Below are 24,299 nucleotides of genomic sequence, written 5' to 3' on the forward strand. Positions count from 1 at the left end.
CTTCTAATGTTGCATTCTCCTCATTTACCTTGGCAAATTATTTCAGTGTCTAAGAATAAGCTACAAATATTCATCTAATATCAAATGCCAGGTATTTGATCTAGCAGGAAAAGACTGAAAGATGAAAAGAAGTTTGAAGTCTTTGTCATTTAGATTATGACCTAGTTGTTGCTTTATTTTCTATTGCAGAAGTCAGTTAAGCAAAATATGAGAACTCGGTTATCATGTATCTGTGGCGGTGGGATGAGCTTCTCTTAAAATATGGGCACCTGAACTGTAGGTCGTAGCTGGGGATGGAGACCTGTCAATGGGCTTTCCCTGCCTGTGTGTTCCAAGGTCATTTATTCTGTCACTTGCAGCATCAAGTACTCACCTTGTTCTCATTTTCTTACTGGCATAACTAGAATCCACTATAGTCTCTAGTTTAGCCTGTATTCTTTTTCGTGTATATATACATGATCTTATGTTTGACTTGTCATAATCCATATTGAAATAAATTTACTGTTGAAAGGGACTTGTCACCATAACTAGTCCTTTATTGCTACCTCTGAATTTGTCAGTTTCTGATACTGACAGATTATGCTGTTGAATGTTCTTCTTTGCAGACATAAGTACAATTCAAGAAGTATTAAGCGTAACACTAATCTCTGCTGGACACACACAGAAAATAGAAGCGCCTTCTTTACCTTGTGGACTTCTATTTACCTGTTAATCCAATTAATTGATCACATAGGTAGGTTAGCATTTAACCCAATCGAAATTAAGATTATTCAGCTAAATTGTATGGGGTTTATTTGCCTTTTAGTTAATTCCCTTGAAATCATGATATTAGAGGTTAGTTTGTGATTATGGTGGTTCATGGAACAGAAGCTCAGAATTTATGACAGTACTAGTGTAATAGTGAGATTGCACTTCATTCTTTATTTGTCAGATAATTGCATTATGGAGGTCTGGAGACATCTGAGTAGAGAGAAAAGAAAGATTTCATTGCTTTGTTATTATATGATCTGATTAATTCTCAAATTAGTAATATAAGAAACCATGGGTTACAAATGAGTTTAGCAGCCTTTCCATTATTTGCTGAATAGCTAGTATGGACATTGCAAGAGCTTCCAAGATGTGAAGCAAACAATAGAATGTGCGGAGTGTTCCTGCTAAAAGTATTTTATTTTCTGAATGTAAAAGTTTTTCCAGTGTAAAAAAGCAGGACATGAAATCAAATATTTCTGCAAGTGTGATTATGGCTGAATTGCACAAGTCAAACCCTGTCCTTTCCTCTTTACTAGGAAAGAACTAGTTTATGTGCACTCCAAATAGTGGATAGAATATGCTTCAAATCAGTCTATTCTAAGTTGTTTAGATGAACTTCTCTCAAAGTAGCTCTCAGGAAGATGGAGTTTAGTATTGTGTTACACTCATTTTTCTGAAGAAGTTGAAAAAACTACTGTATTTAACTACTTTTTTTTTTGTGCAAAATTATGTCAAAACTTTTGGAAATAAAGCCAGAAACAGCAATCCAGAGTCCTTAAAATAGTATTCTGTTCCATACATGTGAAAGCAGTTTCTGAAAAAATGTCATTGGAAACCTCATATGGCAGCCTTCAATTTAAAGGAATAGCAAAATGAGTCATTCTTAAAACATAAAAAAAAAAAGTCTATAGTGTGGTTTTTTGTGCAGTAAAAGGAAAAGGATTGACTCTGGATATGGAATGCTGAGCTTTATAGCATTTGCATTAGGCAGAATTATTAACATTGTATTGTAGAGCCTGTGGCACATTTTTGGCAAGTTGATACATTCCTCCCTTTCTCTGTTTCTTCCTCCCACTCAAGATCTTTTGTCTTTTCTATCTGCTTTTTGAAGAGAGAAATGTGGTATGCATAAAGACCTCTGAAACTGTAACTCAAGTTTGGATTTGATATAAAGCTAAACTGTTACCATAAATTCAGATTACAGAAATACACAAAGCTAAAAACCTTTGTTTTCTTATTTAAATAAAGCCAAATATAGTTAAGCTATAGTCTAGTAGTATCAGGCAGTAGGGAATTAACAGCCTGACTTTTGTAGCTAATACCTTGCAGAGCTGAGGAGTGACTGTTGTGTAAGGTAATTGTGCCTTCTCCGTGTGTGTTTGTGTATCATCTTTTCTCCTTTGAGAGGAGGCTATTATGAAAGATGACACTGAGTTAAATATAAGAAAAACCCCACACTTGTCATCACAAAAAGTGTATGATAGGATGTCATGTTGTATTTTTGGCAAGTATGAACTTGGTCTGTGGTTTTACTGAGGAATCTTGGTCTCTACTGGATGAATTTGGGGACCAACAGTGCAACCCATAAATTTTTTTTTTCATCATCAAACCTCTTGAATGTCCCATGAACTGTACCTGAAAATAGCTACTTGCCATGAGTTGATATCTTGGAGGATTTTTTTAAGCCTGTTTATGCAAAACCCCATTAGCACGGTTCAGAGGTGGCTCCATACACTGCACACACAAAAGATCTTTTATGAACAGCCTTGGAATGCTCCATGTGTGGTTGTTTCTAAAACAAACAGATAGTAACTCTTCCCTTCTGCCTCTGTTTATATATAGACATAGATGAATTAAAAAGCTTGATTCATCTGCAGGCGACTTTTTATTTATTTAATTTATTGAAATAAAAAGTCTATAAAAAGTAGCACTCATCTTTAAATGGATAATGAAGTAGTCTAGGACTAATATTTATATAAATAAGTATTTTTTATGAAACTGGTAATACTTAACTTTAAAGACATTTCACTGTGATGTTTTATATTTAAGGCTGAAGAATTATGCTCCTGAGATGAGAAGAGAGGAGGCAGGGGAGAGGGGGCTGAAGCTGACTCTTCATAGCCAAGGATATCTAAAAATGGATCATAAATACTAATACTAATTTTCCTTTTTAGGTCTTCTTCAAGTTTTATGCAATAATATATTATGCTTGCATGGAAAGGTTTTGGTTGCAGGAAGGGCTCGGGTGTGGCTCGTGAGAGGCTCCCCTCATGTCTGATGTAGCCAGTGCCAGATGGCTCCAAGGTAGAGATGCTGCTGGCCAAGGCTGAGCCTGTGCAGTGGTGGGGGTAACAGATTTAAGAAGGAGAAAAATGTTTCTGTGTGGGAACAATTGCAGACAGATAGGAGCGAGCATATGAGCAAAGCAGCTCTGCAGTCACCGAGGTCAGTGAAGGAGGGGCAGGAGAGGCCTCGGGTGCTGGAGCAGAGATTCCCTGGCAGCCCATGGGTGAAGACTGTGGTGAGCCAGGCTGTGCCCCTGTAGTCTGTGGAGGTCCAGGGTGAAGCAGACACCTGCTTGGAACTCCTGGAGACCCCCATGGCGAAGCAGGTGGGTGCCCAAAGGAGACTGTGACCCTGTGGGAAGCCTGTGCTAGAGGATGCTCCTGGCAGGACCTGTGGACCATGGAGAGGGAAGCCCAGGCTGACCCATAGGGGACCCCTGCTGGAGCAGTCTGTTCCTAAAGGACCCGTGGATGGGACCTGTGCTGGAGCAGCGTGTTTATGGATGCAGCCCATGGGAAGGACTCATGTTGGAGAAGTTCATGGAGGATAATCTCCCATGGGAGAGACTCCATGCTGAAGCTGGGAGAAAATTGTTTCTTGTTGTCCTACTCTGATTTGATTGGTTATAAGTTAAATTATAAGCAAACTCAACTTGCGAATCAAGACTGTTTTGCCCATGACAGTTGGTGGGTGATGACACTGTCGTAACCTTGACCCAGGAGGCTTTCATTGTATTTTCTCTGCCCTGTCCAGTTGAGGAGTGGGAGTGATGGGAATGTCTTTGATTGACACCTGGTGTCCAGCCAAGGTCAGCCCACCACAAAATTATAACTATTACATGAAATTGCTGAAAAACCAGAACAGCTAGCAATTTGATGGTGGAAGACATCTGGTTATTTCCAGACAAAGATTTCAAGTGATAGCAAATACTTTAAAAAGTGATGGAGAAGTATCTAAATAAATGTCTTGTCTAGGAAATTGTCATGGAAGTTCAGAGATGCTTAAGAAGGTGGGGTTTTGTTTGACTGGTGCGGTGTTGCATCCTGACAGCTCTTGTTCCTGAAAGTGTTGGTGGGGTCAAAAGTTTTCAAATACTCAGCTATCACACAAACCTTTCACCTGTGTTAAGTACTAATCCGTAGTGGTATGCTGGCATTATGGCTTTTTTAGCTCATACATCATCTCTGTATACGCTTACCTGACCACTCTTGCCATTTCTGCCCTTTCCTAATTCATAATGAATCTGTAGGACCACTTTGTACTGTCACAGAGTTTTCCTCAAGAACAGACTAAAGAACATGTTCATTTTAGTAAAGTTGAATTAGAGAAACATTAGTTGGGTGAGTAATACCATTCTTTTGTCCATGTGGGCAAACCAGTTTTTCTCGTTCAGTGGTAACCAGCATAATGTAAAATATGTGTATTTGGGTCGTAGTTTCTTAGTTTCATTTCTAAACTAGTATTTTGGGAAGATTGTTTTAAGTTTTCCTGTCTTGCTTATATTGATCTTGAAATTTCAAATTCTGAAACTGTAATGAAACCAGAAATTTGGGAAATCAACTTTGGGAAAGCAAGCAGAAAGTTCCATTATTCAGCACCAGAAGACCTTTTCTTTTGATTTTTCCTTTATGAAAGCTAAGTGCTGGTTGTTTTCTCAGCAGATGTGTACAGATGTCACAGTATGCCTAGGTGCGGTGTAGTGCAGACAGGTGACCTGGTGGGGACTTTAATTGTAATATATAGTAGCATGGTGCTAGTCATATCAGTATCTCTGAAAACTGAATGTCTGTAAGCAGATTCCTTGAGAAATTTGGCCTAGCAGTGCTCACTGTCAGTCTTCCCACTTGGTGCTCAGGAAGGGTTTGATGAGCTTGTTGCTGCCTTTCATATTGAAGGCTGACCTATGATAGATATAGCCCTGGAGAGAAACTTCTTATTAAGGGTATGTTTCCTCTCCTTATATATAAGGAAATCTATACAATAGAATAAGAAACTATTGCCATTTTGTTCAATTTTGAGCATCCTGGAATTAAAAATCAGTAGCAGGAAAAACAGTCCCCATACTAAAGGTACTTGATTTTTTTTCCTTAATTTTTTTTCTTCTCTCCCAGACTCACATAGCATAAACAGATATATAGTACAACAAATTTTGTTTTGGCTGAAGATTGTTAGCAGTGGCCATTGAATAGGGTGAGATCTGATAAAAACGACAGAAATTCTCTTTATGAAAAGGAAATATTATGAAATGGTCCACAGAATCGAAATGATAATTTATAATAGTTAATCTAAGTTTCTTAGTTTTGTAAAGTAAATTCCATTTCTTTAGAAGTCTGAGTAGTAAAGGACCATTGTCTGGTCCACTGTAAGTGGAATTCTCTGATGAGCTGTGTCTGACCTGTGGATCACTAGTAAGATTTTTGCTTTGCTGAAGCTCTTTTTCTGCATGTTTTGCTAAAACCTAAATACTGTGACTCTAACAGACCTGTGTATCTGCTGATTAGTGATTGCCATCAGTTTCTGGGCAAAAAGAATTATTTTAAATAATTACTTTAAAATCTTTTAAATAAAATTCCTTCTTTTCCGTTGATCACACTTTTTCCTTGGTGGGTGCAGAAATCACTTGTAGAGATGAAAGCAGTCTGCTTTCCATGCTTAGATGCCTCTTTAGATGTGTGAAATGCTGAGTGGTGTGACCCATTGTGCTGATTCAAGACAGGCTTTCAAATGCTTGGTCAGAACTGTGTCAATACAGACACGGCTTTGAGTGTCCTGGCCTTCAGGGGCGCTTGAGATGTTACAGCTCTCATGTTAATACCTGGATTTTCAATTAATGTATTGAGAAGAGATATAATTTTGCTTTTTGAATGGGTGGATGTTAATAGAACTAGAGTAGTAACTGGAAAATGGGTAAAATGTAAATAAATAACACTAATTTTCATAGTATCTTGGTTTTCTTCTTTACTCAGTTGTTTTGGTACCTGTTCCATTGAGTTTTAAATCGGGTGGGTTAAACCACCTCTCACTGATGTCCCCTGGGATACTGAGCCATTGACCACTACTCTCTGGGTCCAACCAAAAGTGTCCCAAAGGACATTGGTGACAAATGGTGTCCCTCAGGTGTCTGTGCTATTTAATGTCTTCATTAATGACATAGTTAAAGGGATTGGGTGCGCCCTCAGCAAATTTGCTGATGACACTCTGCTCTGCTGATACCCCACTCAGTGCTGCATCCAGCTCTGGGGTCCCTAAGCACGGGAAGGACACAGACCTCTGGGATTGAGTCCAGAGGAGGGCCATAAAGATAATTAGAGGGCTGGGGCACCTCTCCTATAAGGAAAGGCTGAAAGTTGGGATTGTTCAGCCAGGAGAAGGCTCTGGGTAGGCCTTGCAGCCTTCACTACTCAAAGGCCCCAATAGAAAGACAAACGTTTTAGCAAAGTCTGTTGCAACAGGACAAGGGGTAATGACTTTGGGCTGAAGGAGTCTATTTAGGTTAGACATATGGAAGAAATGTTTTACAGTGAGGGAGGTGAAACACTGGAACAGGTTGCCCAGAGAGGTGGTAGATGCCCCATCCCTGGAAGTGTTCAAGGTCAGGTTGGGTGGGGCTTTGAACAACCTGATCTAGTTGAAGATATCCCTGCTCATTGCTGGGAGGATTGGACTAAATGAACTTTAAAAGCTCTCTTCCAACCCAAACTATTCTATGATTCTGTGAAAATGAGGGGGGTTTTTTTGTGCAGGTATGATGCATTTCCTGTAGTAAAAGCACTTGCTCAGGCAGATCTTTCTATTCACTATCCCACTCAGACAGAAAAAACCCTTTCTGACTGTTTTCTGAACGTATCACACCCAACTTTTCTTCATGTGCCATTCTACTGTTGATCGGGTTGTGAAAAAGAAGTAGATGAAAGAGCTGCATGCTGGGGGTGTAAGAGTTTTAGTGTGGGTTGGGGTCAAACATAAATAGCTGTATTTATAGAGGAAAGAGGGAGAACCGCACTGAACTGATTATACTTGTAAATGCACTGGAGTTTTACCTAGAGCACTGAGCCGAAATGGGTGCTTGTTTTGGAATAGATTTAATTAAAGTTGTGTTCAAAGGCTTTTTAAAAAACCTGTTAAATCAGTTAGGGAGTCACTGATTTAGAGGGAAGTGATTAAGGACATACTGTTGGTTTCCTCAACTTTTCTTTCTTTGTTGATGTTTCTGCAGATGTTCAGACTCCTTGTGCCTTTAAGGGCTGCCTCGTGACACACAGTGGTAGAGTGGCTGGAATGCCTCTGGCTGGATATACTAAAGCATACCTGGACTTCTGCAAAATTGGATTTTGTTTATTCCCCTTAGTTGCTAAGGTAGCCTTAGTCAGGGTTGAAATAATTTATTATTCTAAAACACACTGAAGTTTGGGAATACATTGCTTTTTATAAGTGTAAAGATCTCATTTTTGTCTTGACAGATGCCAGGCTGTTCATATCAGCTAGTCTCTATTTCTCTACACTTTTACTGCTGCTGTTTGTTTTGGACACTTTTTTTTAAACCAGCCTATTGCCCTAAAGCATGGTTACAATTCTCAGAACTGCTTTTATCACCCTTTGCATGAGAGTGCAGCATCTACTATCCTGTGGCATAAAGGTGGCTTTGGTATGTGCTTGTTGGTAGCTCAGTCCTTTGCCATGTCCAATCAGAGATCTTTAGTGCATACACTGTCCAGAGCTAGTGAGTTGTTTAACTTGTTGGTTTTAACATTTCACCTCTTGACCTGTGTATGACGTTGTCTTGCCCTAGAAATGCAGGGCAGGCTGTAAGGTATGAGTTAATACGTAAGATGAAAGAGCTGTATAATGTGAAACACAGAATATATAACCACCGGGATGCATCATTTAGATCTCCTGAAAGTAACAATTCACTTTCATCACAGTTACAAACACAGAGGTCGTGCTGCTGTTGAGAAGATAGCTGTGCCGCTGCCTAATCACGCTCATTCCAGTGTATATCACATCTGTCAGTCAGGCTCTATTTTTGACTGCAAGAGCAAGCTTAGCCATCATTAGCATGATACTTGTGTTATAAGGTTAAACAGAGTAGAGAGGCAATTTGGAGTTGGTTATGGTTTCCTTGTTTTGTGTGTACTGCATTACAATGGTTAAGTTACAGTAGGCCCAGTATGAAGTTTTTTAAGAAGTGCCTTTTCCCTTACTTTCCCCTTGTTTGAATCTGAACTTCACTGCACTTCCTGAATGTAGAAGAGGTGTGGCTGGGGATTGGCTTTGGACCTCAGTTTTCAGGGAGGTGTTCAGGGATGTGAAGGGCAACAGGAAAGACTTCTGCAAGTACATCACCAGCCAGAGGGACATGAAGTAAAACATGGAAAAAGCAGAGGTACTAGATATCTTTTTTACCTTGGTCTTTATTGGTAGGATTTGTTGTCTGGATTCCCAGGCCTTAGAGACTGGTGGGAAAGTCTGGAGCAAGGAGGATTTAGTCTCAGTAGAGAAGGACCAAGTAAGGGAACATTTTAAAAAGTACGTTATAAGAAAGTCCACAGGAACTGACAGAATGCACTTATGAGTGGTCAGAGAGCTGATATCATAGCAAAACCACTCTGAATTGTTTTTGAAAGATTGAGATAATAGAAGACTCTTCTTGAGGAATGGAAGAATGCAAGTGTTACTTTTGCCCCCAAGAAGGGCAGGAGGGCTGGGGTATTTGCAGGCTGCTTAGCCTCACCTAGACCCCTGGGAAGATGATGGAACAAATTTTCCTTTGAAGCTATTTCCAAACATAAGAAGGACATGAAGATGATGAGCAATAGTTATTGTAGCTTTAAGAAAGGGAAATTGAGCTTGACCAGCCTGGCAGCCCACTGTGACAAAATGACTGGGTTGGTGGAGGTGAAAAGAGAAGTTTGTACTGTTTGACTTTAACAGCACTTTTGTCATTGTCTCCCTTAACACTCTTGCCATCTGTCCAGCTAAATAGACAAGGAAAGGGATTGCAAATTGGCTGAAATGCTGGGCTCAAAGGGTGGTGACACAAAGTCCAGCTGTAGGCCAATTAGCAGTGGTGTGCCCTAGGGGCTGATAGTAGCGCCTGGGCTGTTTATTTTCATTAATACCTGAGTGATGGGACACTGCACCCTCAGCAAATTCACAGATGATGCAAAACTGGGAGGAGTGGACAACACAACAGATGCCTGTGCTACTGTTCAGAGGGACCTCAACAGGCTAAAGACAGGGGCTGAAAGAAATCTTACTTTAAAAAGGTTCAGCAAGCAAATCTGCTGGAAGGGTCTCTGCATTCCAATCATCATCCCTGTAATTCACTGCTCACACCATTGGCAGCTGCTGGCAGACTGCTGGTGCAATGTCTGCCCTTTACGTGTGGTGATCAGACTAGAGTATGCAAAAACTATTTGGAGACATCTATCAAAATCATAGAGAAGACTGTGATAACAAAACTAGAACTTTGATTTTAAGAATACTTGAAGTGTTGATGAAGTGATTTTCACGGCTCTGGACTGTTATTTAAATGTTACTTGATTGTTACTTCAGTGGGGCAAGGAATGTGAAAGTGGTTTTAATCACAGCTTATTTGCCCCTTGAAAATTTGCAGGATTCCTGGCTGTCTATCCCTGTGTTGCTGAACCCTGTCTGTACAGTCATCTCTGCTGCCACAAGTTGCATGTGATTTTTAAGTTATTCCTTTTTGAAAGTGCAATATCTTGTCCAGCTGTCCTTAAGTCTTCAAAATGAGTATTGTCACTTCACATTACCGCTTGCTGAAGCACCTCTCTTTTAAGATTTTGTTCACAGTTCTCATCTTTTGAAATACATTAGCTGTAGTTAACGGTTGCAGAGAAGTGGATTGTGAAGAGGCAAAACCTTTGAGGATGAAGATTAGGAACAGAGTCTTAAGTTGTCTGTGTTTACAGGTGACCAGAATAGGTTCAATAGAAGTGTTGGTGTGTATGTTAAGCATCTTGTGTGATGCCATATAAAGCATTTGATACAAGAAATCGGAATCCATGAGAAGCACTTGACGAAGATGACCCGTATCAACTGTCATGGCCAAACTTGTACAGTAAGTAGGAGTGTGTGAATTCTGGAAGATTTTCATAAACCTTATAAATTGAAACTCTAATGTGGCTACAGTTGTTTGAAAGGAGTGAAAAGCAGCAGCTTTGGAGCATCAGTGCTCAGTGTGATCTTAGAAACATGATAGTTCACAAACTTCAGGAGGAGAACTTGGAATCATTGTGTGCCACAAATTATGCTCTTCCCTTCTAAACAGCCCAGTGTATCAATTTGTGTTATCTAAGGTTTGAGCTGGTCTGCTGCAGTATGTCTTTACTGTCGTCTGATACTGTGACATCCTTCCATACCTTTGTTCCTTCATGAATGGTGGTGTATGAGTGGAAAAGCCATCGCAGATTTCTAAAATATGGGCAGTCTCTGGAATGCTGATGCTTGTCAGTGTTGTTTAGCCACAGTACAAAACCAAATCAAGCCCCAAACTTTGATTAACGTCATTATGCAAAGAATAAGTGCCAAAGAATTGGTGCCACTGATGCTTGATGTAGATGTTCATCTATACACACAACACCTTTGCAGGCTTCTGTGGTTAACTTTGTAGTTACGTTGGCTTAGCAGATGTGTCAGAGGAAAGAGTGGATTTTTAGTGTGTCGGTGATAGATGACCCATAGGTATTAATTTTGATAATGAAGTTTTACAGGTCTCACTCATTTGTATGAGAAGGCAGAATACAGTCTGTTTGGTGGGACACGAACAAAAAAAATAATCTCTCCTAGTGTTCTGAATCTAGAAATACTGTTCCAGATGCTTTGTAGGTTCCAAAGTACTGTGTTAAAAGGGCATTCTCAAGCTAATTTATAAATCAAACCTCTGAAGACTTGAATTTGCTGCAGCATTTTCAGCTAACAAATGTACCTTAGTGTCTATGCATCGTCATGCTGTAATCAACTGCAATCAGTTTGGCAATTGCTTAGATGACCCTTGTTGGAAGGAATATATCAATAGAAAAGGGTTCCTGTTTTAATCCTAATAACGCAAGCTGGAATGTGTGTTGTCTGCTGGATTGTTATTTGAAGTGGATGCCAGAAATTCTTACGATAAAATCAGTGATAATCATGATGCCAGTTTAAGGAGACACAAGCTCCACCCCAGAAGTTCACAGGAAACAAAATCTGGAAAATGTGATCCAAGATGAGACTGTGTGTTGGCCCAGGAATACCTCTCATGTCAAATATGAATACCCAAATTCTAAAAGCCTTTCTGCCTGTGACCTTCATTTTATTTCTTGTCTGTGAAATTGATCTTATAATTTTGAGATGCTCTTGGCAGGGAATTGGTAAGAAAAATATTTATACAGTTGCAGCTGTGTGGTTCTTCCTCATGTATATACTTGATTCCAGATGTCTAGATCCAAGCAGGAATTAAATGGAGTTGATTTTCCTTTCTAAAGAGATGGTAGTCAAGTCCCTGATGTGTACAGTAGCAGGACTGCAGTGCAGTTTGTTGAAGATCTTAAAGTGACAGTAAATGTTTAAACAGAGTTTGTTTCTCATTTTAAACAGAAGCAATTATGACACAGTGCAATATGAAAACCATAGCATTACAGGCAGGTAGGCAGTCCAGGACTTCATGAAAATCTTTGGATAGACTTTGCTCAGTCTGAAATTGGACCTCAAAAACCACTTTCTGCACTTAAAGGTTGCTCAGTGCAGTTGAAGCTGAACAGTAAAAATACAGTGAAAACCAAACAATTCTGTAACAACTCTTTGAAGAAGGGCTGTGTTTTTCCTGTAAGTTTGTACAAAGCCCAAGTAGCAGCTCATAATGTAGTGATGCTTTCTAAAAAATTATGTTTATTGATCTTTTCCATGTACTGATATATTTCTTTATTATTTAAAAAAATATTAAAAATCTGTTTTATTCACTCTGGGTTGTGTGATTTGCTCTATCACTGTTAAAAAGTACAGTGTGAAAGTGAGCTTCACTGTTTGAACTATGTTTTAATATATGCAAGCTCAAATTTGATTCTCTGACTTGGCTTTGTGTTTTGCTGTGTGTTGCTTCAGCAATTCTCTTTGCTGTTTGATAAAATTACATTCTCTCTCACAAAGATTCTTAGCTGTTAACCTGACGTTAAAAAATGAAGTAATGCATTTTATCTAAGGTATGAAAAGCTTGAGCTGGAAAAAATACTAGGGGTTTGAGGTCTCATCTGCCAGGTTTATTTTCCTCCACATCTCAGTTTCAAGTGCAAATATCTAGAGATGCAAACTACTTGCTGACGCTGAGCCATTGAACTAAATATGAGAGCAGGCTTGTCCAACTGTTTCACTCCAGTAAACATTGTTAGAGTTTATAACACTAACCTGAATTAAGCTTTTGGGTAGTTTTCAGCAGACATTTTACTAAAAAAGGATTGAAATAATGTTTATTTGCTCTCCACTTGAATAAACTTCAAGAAAAATGCAGAAACCACTATTCATCTTGAGAGAAGTGATAGATAAATACAGAGGTTTGATGATGAAAACCACAGTAAAACCACATTTAAAGTAGTCATTTGAGTAGTTTGGGGCAGTCTTTCTGTTAATTTTGTACTTTGAGAAAATAAGACCTTTTGACCAGTAAAAACCAGTAATTTTACTTATAAGAGAAATAGGTACAATATTACCAGTTCATTTAGGAGCCCTGCAGTTTATTATTGACCTAAACAGCTTGTTCTGTAAGGGCTTGGTGCCAGTCCTAAGAAATATTGAAAATGAACCTGATTAAAATACTTGTTGACTTTGTTCCTTATGCCATTGGCATCTCCTCACAGGTTTGGGAATGCAGTCCTAAAAAAGGAAACACAGAAAAAAACCCCAAAGCAGTAAACATCCCATTTTTTTCCTAAACAGATGCATACACTTTACTTAGTGAACAGACTATGTTCACATAAATTCCAAGTATCTATATTGGAAGAAATAGCAAATAATTAATAGCAGTTTTGTTCTGCTAAACCAGTTTCAGGAAACATGTAACTTCAAAAGAGAATGGATGTAACAGTGAAAACTTTGACACAAGACTACCACACAGGGATCTTCACAAATACATTGTTCAGAGTTCCCCGCAGCTGCCAAGTGGACATGTTCACCAGGATTTCTGGCCTGGACAAGGCTTGGTTAGAAAAGCCTCTGTGTTCTTCGACAACAATTTTTTTGAAAGTCAAAATAAGTAACCAGCAGAAGTGTATTTATTATCCTAATCTCCAAATTTGCACGCTTCTTACTGCTTTCCTGACAGGATGTTTTGGTGGACAGTGTGTCCCTCCCTTAAGGTCAAGACAGGACAGGGAGTAGATCTTCACCCTTTGGAACTGGAGCCATTTTAAACAATGATGCACCTTTGATATGTGACTGTCTGGAGAGAAGAGGGGTATTAGCTACAGCACTTCCTCATATTGTTGTGTACTCAGAGGCACGTCACTAGGAAAGTCTCAAATCTTTTCAAAGTCCACATTGTAAACTGAACTGTGTGCAAAGCTATAATTTACGAAAACTCAATTTCTTGAAGACCTTTGTACTGATTAGTTTAAAACTCTGCCCTTGGTTTGTAGATACAGTTGGGTGGGCTGTTCTACTCCATGTGACACAGCTGCTTTAAACAGCAAGATAAATGCTGAGGGAGTTTTTTGGTAGCATTTGGGTTTGTTTTTCTGTTCATTTTTTCCCCCTAAATCATAACTCCTAATTTACATCCTTCACACCTATATAGACTGACTTTAGACACCTTTATAAAATAGAATTAGAGGGCTGGGTTAGTAGGGATTTTAAAATTCTTTTTTATTATTTTAAAAGCAGTTTTCTGATGGAAGTTTTCTTGTGTGCTTTTTTCTGTGTAGGAACTCATTTCTGTCCTTTCAGTGCTGTGAGTTGCTGCTAAATGAGTGCTGCTTCTGGTATTGCTCCTCATTATGTAAGCTTCCCAGTTCGAAAAAATGTCACTAGTGTAATTTCAGTGGCATGGACATGTAACATTTTGAGAACTACTTGACACAAGGAGTGCAAGAGGTATTGTGCCAGTTAATGCTGGTGGGGCTTATTTGCTCACTGGCCTGCAAACTGAATTCTGAACCAGCAGTTTAATGTGTTTTTGCAGGTGTAGCTCTCTGCTTATGTGGGTGTCGGCCCAAAAAAGTGTTCTCCAAAAAAGCTGAATTCTGTTTTACTGCTGACACATAACATGCTTTCAGATGAGTGCAAAGGAGCCCTCTTTGTAAATTAAAATTAAATTATGAAGGGGATTCTGTGTGTGTGTGTGTGCTCTGTGTTGTGGTGGTGGTGGTTTTTCCCCCAAAGATGAATGTAAGTCTGATCTCTGATTACAGCTCAAAGAGCTGCCAGAAGATCTACTGTAGTGGTTTGATAAGTGGTTAGCTCTTCTGGGAGGAGGGTTGGGAATGAATATCAATTTTCATAAGAGTTTGATTTTTCATGTTCAAATTTAAAAAAAAAAAAAAAGCTGCTTTATTCAGGCAGTAGACTCTACTCACCAGAATGATTCTTCTTGATACACAAGCTGTAGATTTGCTTCAAGGTAGCAGTTTTAAGCATTGATATTTGATAGGATTTTAGGATTTAATTAGGAAGTGTTTGACTTGCAGAGAACCACATGCCAACTTAAGCTAAGTACGTAGAATTCTTATAGAAGAATAGTAGCATAATTAACATCAACTAAAAATTTCATCAGGGATGAAAGTATTTTGTAATTCTAAGTAAATTAGAAATAGTTTTGGTGCACTCATGGCAGCTGTAAAGCAAATCTTTTGCCTTTAAAAGGGAAAAAAAAAAGATAGAAAAGGATAGGAGAGGAAATCATGGCAGTCTCTTTGGGTTAGATTTAATATTCACAACATAGTGATGTGTTGACTGCTGTGATGAAAACTTTCTATCAGTACCTTCAGTGAGATGGGGAAGAAGGGATTAGAGCTGTGACTTTCCTACTGAGAGCCTTTAATTTTGGTTTCTACAGAAATGAAGAGGACAATTGTCCTCTCCTGAGCCTTCCTGAATATAAATGTGATGTTGTCTTTCACTTACCATGGGTTCTTTTTCTTTGTTTGTTTTTAGCTAAGAAGTGCTTTCTTTCCTCTGCTGTTTTGAATGGAACAGAAAATGGAGATGGAAAGGAATGGCTTCTCCTTTAGGCTGGAGTTTGCACAGAGGCTCCTTGGTCTGTTTCTTTTCTTTGTGTGGGTTGCTGAAGACTGGAGTCGGTTGGGGCAGCAGGACGGTGCACCTGGGAAGCTGAGAGGGAAGGGCACAGCAGAGCTGTGCAAGACCAGTGTCCTCACTGTACACAGTCTTCTCTAACCCACCATCCCAAAGCAGTGGTTTGGATCAGTTTAATTCTAGTAGCATTTTAATGTATGAATGAAGGGAGTGAGATAACTGTGGAAGAGCCCAGTGTTTTCTTGTGAAACTGTACAAGCAAGCTGGAAGTCTGGCCCTAACTCATATTTTGTTATTAATATCAGGACTTGATTTTGTATTTTTGTTACTTGAAGACTGATGGAAAGGGTTTTCATTCCCCTCACTTTTGCCTGTAGGATATTTATCTATTTATTTATTTGCCTGTGAGTGAAGGTGTTCAAAACATGATACTTTGGTGTATGTTTAGATAGTGATTGATGTTGGGGGTGGGTATTTCCTGATACTTAATGGTGGTTTAGAAGAGTTAGTCATCATTGGCCAGGAAATACCAACTCCAGATTAGATCGAGTTCAATTATCTAAAAGATATTTCAGTGTCCATCTGAATGTGGAATGTTGCCAGAGACATTGTGTTCATAATAGCATCTTGTTTTAGTGTTTAATTATAGAGTTAGTGGCTGTATGTGGGTTCTGTTTGCTATAAATAAGTCATCTTGAAGTCACTACCTCTGCTGCCCCCAGTTTTGGGAAGTGGTCAGGCATTGTTGCCTAAAAGTCGACTAAAATTTTGTAACTGCAAGAATTTTGGGTTCTCAAATGAAAGGATACATAGTACTTCTCTCCCTCCCTGCCCTTGGCCACCACCATGGCCATCTATGTAAATTTTGCCGTGTATTTCAGGTTGGGATTCAAACTGCATCTTTTCAGGTTAATCAAGTTCCCTTCTACTTTCTAAATGGGAGTGATGGTTCTCTGCTTTTAGTCCCATGTACATGCATTAGTTTGTACTTGGCATGATGGAAATAACTAAGTTTGTTTAAGGAAAATGGACAGAAATGCAGAAGCTAACAAATACCATTACCAAACAGCCATGATATGTATAACCAAATGGGGGAGGGGGTATATTTTCTGACATTTAAAAAAACCCAGTATTTCTAAGTATTTGTAGACCCCTTTTACAGAGATACTTACTCTGGATATTAGCTCTAGTCTTTACTGATGAAGTAAACCATGATGACTGAATATATATAATATATACCCCTTCAAGAGGGGTAAAAACCACCAGCGACTTCTTTAATTCAAGGCTGAAGGGAGAAATTCTGGGAATGTCTTCCTGGCTGCCTCTGTCTATCTCTCCTCTGCCTTTTGGCTTCTTTCATTCACAGGACAGGTGAAATTTTTCCAGCTCTAATCTTGTAAAAAGCATATATTGGGACTTAGCTGTGTAATTGTAGGCCTCTATGCTTCCATTAAGTATTAAGCTCCTTTGGAATAGGCTGAAGCTTCCTGCTGTCTAGGCTTGTAACTGTCTTATTAGTACACCTTGGGTTCCTGTCTGCACAGTTATTTTTGTAGGTGTGCGCTGAAGAGTGAAGTAGCTCTGTCAGTCATAAAGACAAACTTGAATGAGTGAAAGCAGGATTCACAAATAACACAAAATTCAGTTTATAGAACTAAACATACTACGTGTTGTACATACCCAAGTGTTTCACTCTGAACCTCATCCTGCTCCTTCCCAGCTGGTTTTTACAAGTTTTCTTATGTTATCAGTGAACAGAGCTGGAGTTGGCAAAACCTTTCGTAAGCCTTGAAGATGCAGAGGAAATGAGGCTTCTCCAGTGGCCCATCCCACTGATGCAATTGCTCAGGCTTTGCAGAAAAGGCTGGGTGTCGCTGAAGGTTTCGCTGAAGTTGTTGTACCCAAGTGGAGGACTGTTGTTGCCTCCTAAAACTCCCTGGTTTTTGTTCTCTGTCACAGAAGGATGGACTTCATGAGCACATTAACTGCAGGGATAAAAAAAAAAAAAAAAAAGGTTTAGTAAATTATTTTTTTAATTTTATGTGCATGTGTCACTTGCTGCTCTGGTGGAATGTAATAAGTGACAGTCACAGTAATCAGTGCTAGCTTCTATAGCAGGCCGTAGCTATTGCTGCTGATTGAGTTGTCCTAAGGTATTACGGACAGTAGTAGTTTGGTAAAAAATGTTTGCTTTGGAATCTCAGAACTGATGCAGGCACTACCAGACCACGTGCAAAAGAAGGCAGCTGAAGGTGGCTTTGGTTTGTGTATGCCGCAGTGTTTCCCAGATCTAAGTAACCTGGCTGTGGCCTTTGAGGCCCTGTGCAGTTGGTTTGGGTTTCCCAAAGTGTTTCAGTGTACCTGACCTGTGATGAAGGCTGTCCAGGCCCTTCCTGTTGCATGTCATGTCTGGATGCCTGATGTGAAGGGGTGTGGGTGGTGAAGAGAATTTGCAGGGAGTGTCTCAGGGCAGCCTGTCCAACGAGGCCTGTGTCACAGCTACTTTCTTGCTTTACCTTCTCTCTCTTGGAGAAATTTACCTTTTCATACTCTGAATTCTGGGGAACTATATCGTCTGGATTTGTCTGTAGTGTAACTGACCAAGTCTCTATGGGTAGTAATCTGTGGAGTCCTTAAAACAACAGACTTTTTTTTTTCCATATGGTAAGTAAAGTGTTATGGAAACCAACAACTTAATACTATATGTAAAAGTGAGTGTTTTGTAGTTTTCAAATCCTGGGTGGGCAGGATTCAAATTATTGAAGGAGGTATTTGTTAGCGCTTGTTTTAATTAGGTACAACAATATACTCTGTCAGTTCTCCTTTCTTTGACTGGTTGTGTAATCTGTTTATTCCCTGAATTAAGTTTGTGATTTTCCCCATCATTTCTTAAAAACTGAATACCACATCTTTTTGTCTTAAGATTTTGTTAGCTTTAGAATTTGAGAGATTCCATGAAAGATCATAAATAAATTGCAGGGCATCCTCGGGAATTTTATTCCTTTTTAAAATGTGTATCCTAATATAACTGAGAACATTGTGTAGAAGTGCTCTTCATGTTCTCGGAACTCATCTCAAGCTAAACCTTTGACTTCAGTGAGATTGTTAAAAAGTCCCTCTAATTGTTTGCATAGGGAGAATCTTTAACCACTTAAAATAGATCCAGAAAAGGTTACTAGTTACTGAAGTGTTGAAAGTTTGAACCTTTGAAATGTAATATAATATAGATGTAAATAAACACTGGGTGTTCTTACAGTGAATTTAGTAGATAAATTTGAATGTTTCTCTGGTTTGAAGACTTGAATCTTGCCGTGGATTTGGTTTTAAATATCGTACTCATTAAGCTGATGCTATTGATATTCAGACTTCTACTCAAAATCTATTTCTTTTGTGATGCCAGTTAATAATTAGTCACTGTAAAAGCTAGATAAGGTGTCACTTAGCAATAGCTGTGCCAATGATGTGGTAATTTCTTTCTATTCATGTTTTAGTTATTTCCTTAATTTTTTTTCTTCTCATACCTGGGACATAATGCTTAGTCAGTAATACTGACACACATACCCTGCTCCCATAATCTCTGGGTAACTATTCCCTTGGTCCCTTCTGGAGTCTCCGTTCAAACACACTGGGAGCTCTGCTTAGAGCTTCACGTGTTGTAGCTGTTTTAATTTTACTGACATAGTCGTTTTCATGTGTAACATAATACTACTGTCCAGCAGGAAATAATCTCCTACTGTGAATCTCAAGTCTATCAAATATTTTAGGAATGCTTTCTAACCTTCTTTCCAGTATCAGGGAAATAAGGATGTCAAATAATCCTGTTCTGCGCTACCCACACCCCTCTATCCCTTTAAGAAAAAAATTTACAAGTTTGCTTTAGGTGTCTTCACTCTCGTGAAATGTAAGACAATTTTTAAAATTCTTTTCAGATATTCATTGTTTTGTAAGTCCAGGGTGGCTTCTAGAAGAGGAATGTAGCAGTAACAAAATTTAAAAATTCCTTTTTAGTAGAAAAGACACCTATAGAGAATATTTTGAAAAGTAAAAATGTTCTTAGAACAACACCCTCCCCTCCCCATCAAACAAACGAACAAACAAAAAAAAAGGGAGTAAGACAATTTAACTGCAAAAACTGGTGCAGATCACATGTATGTTCAGCTATGAAAACGATCTTAAGCTTGTGTAAACTTTAGATGTGTTCTGTGAAGTCAACTTATGCGGTCAGTCACACCTTTTGGAATTTTTGCCTTACTGGTTAATCTGTTTTTTCACACAAATTTTATTTGTTTTATGTAGAAAACATAAATTCAACAACAGGATTGTATGCGTTGGTACGTAATATTCAAGGGGGATTTTTCTGTAGCCCAAACTTCTGATTTCTTTCCCAGCCTTATTTCATGGTTGCTCTGTTTCTGTGAGAGTTCAGAACATGCAGGCTGTATGCCTTAAAGTAGGCCATTTCCTGAATCTCCTCTTACTCCTTAATTTTTGTGTTGCTGGAACTTTGCTTGGTGTGTAATTAGTATTTGGGTCTCCCACATATGGCTCCAATCTCCTCCTGTATCCCCAGCACTGGATATTTATAGCAAGCCCTCCTAAATGCGTTATTCCAGCGGTGAGAAACTGACTCAGTGCACATTGCGATTCCTCCTGCGCCATGTCTGTGACCAACTGTGGAGTTTTGGCATGCATTGCATTCCTGGGTGTGGTTGTAGGACAATCCAAGATAACCTCAGTTATCTTGGCTTTGTTACAGCAGCCTGCCGCATTTTAGAAGTTCATGTTAAAGGCTATGAGAAGCATTTCATTCCAGACTCTGAAGTTATTCTGTCACCGTCATCTTCAGTTCTTTTTTTCTGTAAAAATTCAGAGAGAGAGGTTATATGAGGAATAAAAAAGGCCTGTGTAGATCGCTGACTTGATATTAAAATATTGGGAATAAAAATTTATATAGTTGTGATTGCTTGTCAGGTTTGGGGTTTAGAATCCAGGGCATGCTGAATTTCATCCTGTACTTTCTGCTGTAGTTTCAGGGTTTGGGAGGTTTCATCTTGTACCACCATTAAGTCTACTTCCATTCAGAATGACTGAATGTTTAATCTTAAGAAACTTCTAAAGTTCACGTTGATGGACCAAGAAAGCACTCAGCCTTGAGTTGAACTTGAGAACAGAAGGACCAAGTACAGGAAAGAAACTGAACATGGAAAAACCCACTGTACCTGTCAGGCATGATGCATGGACTGCAACCTTTTCTGATAATAAGGAACTTCCAATAGGCAATGTGAATATGAGTGTCCTGGAAGCTGTTGTCACTTAATGGTGTTGTCATCACTCAGACTCAAGTCTTGGAAGGGCTGAGGAAATTCTGTCAGTTTGTGCAGTCAGACACTATGTGCTTTATAAAGATGTTTCTATATAATAATGTGTAAACATTGCTGGTGGTCGATTTCAGTGGGTGTATTTCACAATAGAGAGAGGTGCAAAAGGAGAACATGATTTTTGCCCCTTCCTTTGTACAGTGTTTTCTTGCAGATGGTAAGGGAACAATATAAGAACTCTGAACTTATTAAATACTCAATTTATCCTTAATTAAAAAGGAATGACTTAAGTAGGCTGCTCGTGAAAATAGTTATAACATTTGCAAATTGATAGGTTTCACTGAAGAAGCTTTATTTATGTAAATAAAATACTGAGTGTAAATAACTGGTGAACATGTTATTGCATTGATGATTGATCTTTTTGGGTGATACTTGTGGGTTCATCAACTTTGCCTGACCACTGCAAAATATCAATTTGGCGTTATTCTTAAATCTGATTAGTGTGAAATTTGAGAAAAAGTGGTTTGTGGCATGCAACAGCACTTTTTGAGGCACGTGATTCGTATGCGCGTAGACACTTGCATAATTTTGCTGTCATGAGACTAAATTGGCCAGAGAAACATATGTAATAGCTACTTGGCTTTTTCTGCTCTTACTTTATAGAAGTTCTGTGATGTAGGAATCCGACTTCTCGAGTCTCAGTGCTGGCAAAGCTGTGCATTTATGCTTGTAGGAAGGCTTTAGATAAAAACTTTCAGCATCTCTTACCTACAATGGTTAGACTGCTATTATGTTGAGAGATGAGTTCTGTAGTTCTTGCCTGAGAACCCTTTCCTTTTCCAGAAAGTAATACCACTGGAGGAGACCACTGCCTTTAGACATGCTGTTTGTTTAGTGCAGTGTGTGCAGTTTCAGAGAGCTGCAGGTAAGATGCTGTTGGTGTAGATGATCTCAGGAGGTAGAATTTGAGCTGGGAAGATGCAGTGGAAACCATAAGCAGAGTAGAAGGGTGGCTCTGTAATACAGATAATTGCAGTGCACCTGAAGGGCAGTCAGCCTTTGGAATGAAATCTGACTTTTGGAAAGTAACATGAGGTACGAGCGAGTGCTCGATAATGCGAGTAGGGAGAACTTAGCCATTCTGCTGTAGACAGCCTTTGGTTTGCTGGGGTTCTGTTGATATAATTTTGCAAGACACCAGTTGTCATCAGTTAACCAGGGGTGAAGACTGCTAAAGAATGGTGCAGTTTGAGTGTACTTCCTAGGTTCTGCCACGTGCGCTGATGTTTTCTGGCCAAGTGAAATGTATGCCTTTGGTATTATCCTCAAAGGTAGTGTCCTCAGAGGGACTTAAGGTGATGCATGGTCCTCCAGGGGTTGTGGTCAAGATTGACTCTTCCAGAACTTGCCAGCAAGAAGGGATTATCACAAGATACTCTGAGTTGAAAGGGATCCACAAGGACCATCAAGACGAGCCCTGAAGTGAATGGCCCATATGGGAATCGAACCCACAGCCTTGGCGTTATTGGTATCACACTCCAACCAATCGAGCTCATCTCAGTGGCACATTATGCCAACTTCTTAGGAGATCTGATTTTTCTAAAGTAGAATAACCTCACTTTCTACCTCAGTTCACTACCTGTGTTACCAAGTCACCATTTGAATTTCCTGTTTTCTAACTTCCATTCCTGTGAATGTAGTAAAGAAGGTGAAGTTTAATATGTGTAGAAGAATTGTCATTAAGGAATGTATAATTGATTCCTTGTGAAGGAAGGTGGTGTTCTCTCCCACCTAATTTTAATGGCATTCGAAGTGGTGTTATCTATATTATCAATGTCCTATATACTGCTATTCTGTAACAGAAAACTGCACATGCTGTAAGATTTACTTCTTTAAAACTTTCTGGACTTAGAAAGGGAAGGCAGGGCATACTGTTAAGAATGGTGATATATGAGTGGAGGAGTTGTGCTACAGGCACCTGCCAGAATAATGAAGGTGCTGTTCAAATCAGTGGACTCTGTGACTAGCTGTTGGTGAAGACAACACAGTTGTGACTTTCATGGTTGCGTGAATCTGGCAGCACAATATCCAGTGTCCTTTTCACTGAGTCCCCATCGTGTCTGCCTTGCTGCCATGTGCCAGCTGTTCCATTGCAGGCATTTTTAGACTGCCTTCCTCTTCGTCCTGTCTTCTGTTGCCTAGCTCAGTTGCCACCCCAGGAAGCAGCTGTCTTTTATTGAAGTAGGGTGATGTTCTCCATACCAAGATGGCAACACAAGGCACACGATTTCATCTGCCAGCCTGGGCAGCAGCAGCAGCATGATTTCCTACTTGCCCCAACTGTAGAGCTCACATTGCTTTTATGTCAAACTCACTCATACCAGGAATGAAATTTGTTACTTGCCACTATGGACGTCCATCAGCAGGCAGTGCAGAATATGGCAATGGTAGAATCTGAATTATTCAGGGGAGATTCGTGCGAGTGACGCCTTAGTTTACCTTCTGCCACTTGCTCTGTACTGTGTCTGGTTTTTGAGGAGTGACTTGTAGAAGTGCACTGTACTGCAGATGAGGAAAGGCTGTCTTTCAGTGCAGGATTTCAAGGTCATCAGGTGATATTTCTGTCTTTGCTGAGCTTGAAGCTTCATTGATTGCTCTGATGGACTTGAGAATGAAGACAAATTTTCCTCATTATTTCCTGTTTGACTTTTCTTGTTCTTTTGCCAAACAGTTTAAAGTTGGGAAGATGACAGGTGTATGATTCAAGAGGCTATTGCAGCCATGTGGTTTTCCACCATGTGTTACTTATGGGCAGTGCACTTTCTGGGACTCTCTTTCTGCCGCCAAACTGTGTGTTGCAGCAGATCATCGTAACTGTTTTACTGTGGTGAGCAACACTTGATGTAAAAAGGTGAGAGACATCTGTGGGTTTCACAGTTCTAGCCTAGCTGAGGTCAGACTGGCGTGTTCGTGAGGGCTGTTTGGCGTCACTGGAGCTGCAGAATTTCCCCTGTTGCTGGCAGCCCTGCCTGCAGTCCTGTTCTGACTTGTGGGCAGCCTGATCTCCCTCTGGGAGAGCATGACCTGCCATGGAGTGGTGGAATTCATTTCCCTGTCTGGAGGAGACAGAGGTGTGATCCCACATATGATAGACAGCATCCTACTTGGCTTAAGATCATGATGGGGGTGAGGAAGGTAATTTCTATACCAGTAAGAAAACTACACGCCTCTCTAGTTCAGGGTGACATTAATGTTGAGCTTTTTTCCTGGGTTTGAACAACTGTAACAAGACGGTCAAGAGCTCGATTTGTTTGAATAATGAACATGTTTGTCTTTTTGTCCATGTCTCAGCTGGCAGCTTATTGTAAAGAGAGCTAATAGGTGCTCAGTTGCAGTACAGTATGCAATATTTATGTAGTTCTTATCAGCCCTAGCTGACAAAATGTTTTACTGATGGCTTGAGATGTTTCTGACTTAATTCAGCATATACTGCTTGTAGTTATATTTTCGTTTCAAGCTTTTGAAATAAGAACACCTTTTCATGATCCTTTCATGGTCATAATCTTAAATTGACCATTTATTTACAGATTGGGGCTAAAATAAACACAATAATTTAGAATCAGGTGGGAAATCTGTTAACGAGGAACAGTGAGACAGTTTTGTGAATATTAATGGGATTTTCGTATTCATGGAAGAGGGTGA

General features: G+C 39.5%; 1 protein-coding gene across 13 annotated transcripts in view; it reads left to right on the top strand.

Annotated features, from left to right (window-relative positions):
• NUMB (NUMB endocytic adaptor protein) overlaps positions 1–24,299 on the top strand; it is a 92,405-nt gene that overhangs the window by 19,200 nt on the left and 48,906 nt on the right. The window contains exon 1 of one of the 13 annotated variants that reach the window (XM_066188148.1): positions 9,990–10,120. The exons of the other annotated variants lie outside the window; for them this stretch is intronic. The gene's annotated coding sequence lies outside the window, so the exon portion shown is untranslated. Of the gene's footprint in view, positions 1–9,989; positions 10,121–24,299 lie in introns of those variants that run through there. 13 annotated transcript variants of the gene reach the window in all.

Source organism: Chamaea fasciata, unplaced genomic scaffold, assembly GCF_029207755.1.
Source record: "Chamaea fasciata isolate MVZ Bird 193981 ecotype frontalis unplaced genomic scaffold, bChaFas1.0.hap1 SCAF_7, whole genome shotgun sequence".
Lineage (NCBI taxonomy): Eukaryota > Metazoa > Chordata > Aves > Passeriformes > Sylviidae > Chamaea > Chamaea fasciata.